This window comes from Taeniopygia guttata, chromosome 1A (assembly GCF_048771995.1).
Source record: "Taeniopygia guttata chromosome 1A, bTaeGut7.mat, whole genome shotgun sequence".
In the NCBI taxonomy this organism is placed as follows: Eukaryota; Metazoa; Chordata; class Aves; order Passeriformes; family Estrildidae; genus Taeniopygia; species Taeniopygia guttata.
In genome coordinates this window covers 1,499,858-1,500,482 of record NC_133025.1, presented here as the reverse complement: position 1 = coordinate 1,500,482, position 625 = coordinate 1,499,858, and positions in this window count along the sequence as shown.

The following is a 625-nucleotide window of genomic DNA, read 5'->3' as shown; positions in this document are numbered from 1 at the left end:
TGCCGGGAGTTGTAGTGCGGGACAGAGCGGGGGTGGCGGGGATGGGGATGGGGAATGGGGGGAACTGGGGATACTGGGGGAACTGGGATGGGGAATGGGGAATGGGATGGGGAATGGGATGGGGAATGGGGGGACTGGGGATACTGGGGGAACTGGGATGCGGAATGGGGGACTGGGATGGGGAATGGGGAATGGGATGGGGAATGGGGGACTGGGGGAACTGGGGGTACTGGGATGGGGGTACTGGGGGGACTGGGATGGGGAATGGGGAATGGGGGAACTGAGATGGGGAATGGGGGTATTGGGATGGGAACTGGGATGGGGAATGGGGGACTGGGATGGGGAACTGGGATGGGGAATGGGGAATGGGGAATGGGGGATACTGGGATGGGGAATGGGGAATGGGATGGGGAATGGGATGGGGAATGGGGAATGGGATGGGGAATGGGGAATGGGGGGACTGGGATGGGGAATGGGGGGACTGGGATGGGGAATGGGGGACTGGGATGGGGAACTGGGGGACTGGGGGAATTAGATGGGGAACTGGGGTACTGGGCGGACTGGGATGGGGAATGGGGACTGGGGAGACTGGGAGAATTGGGATGGGTACTGGGGGGACTGGGAT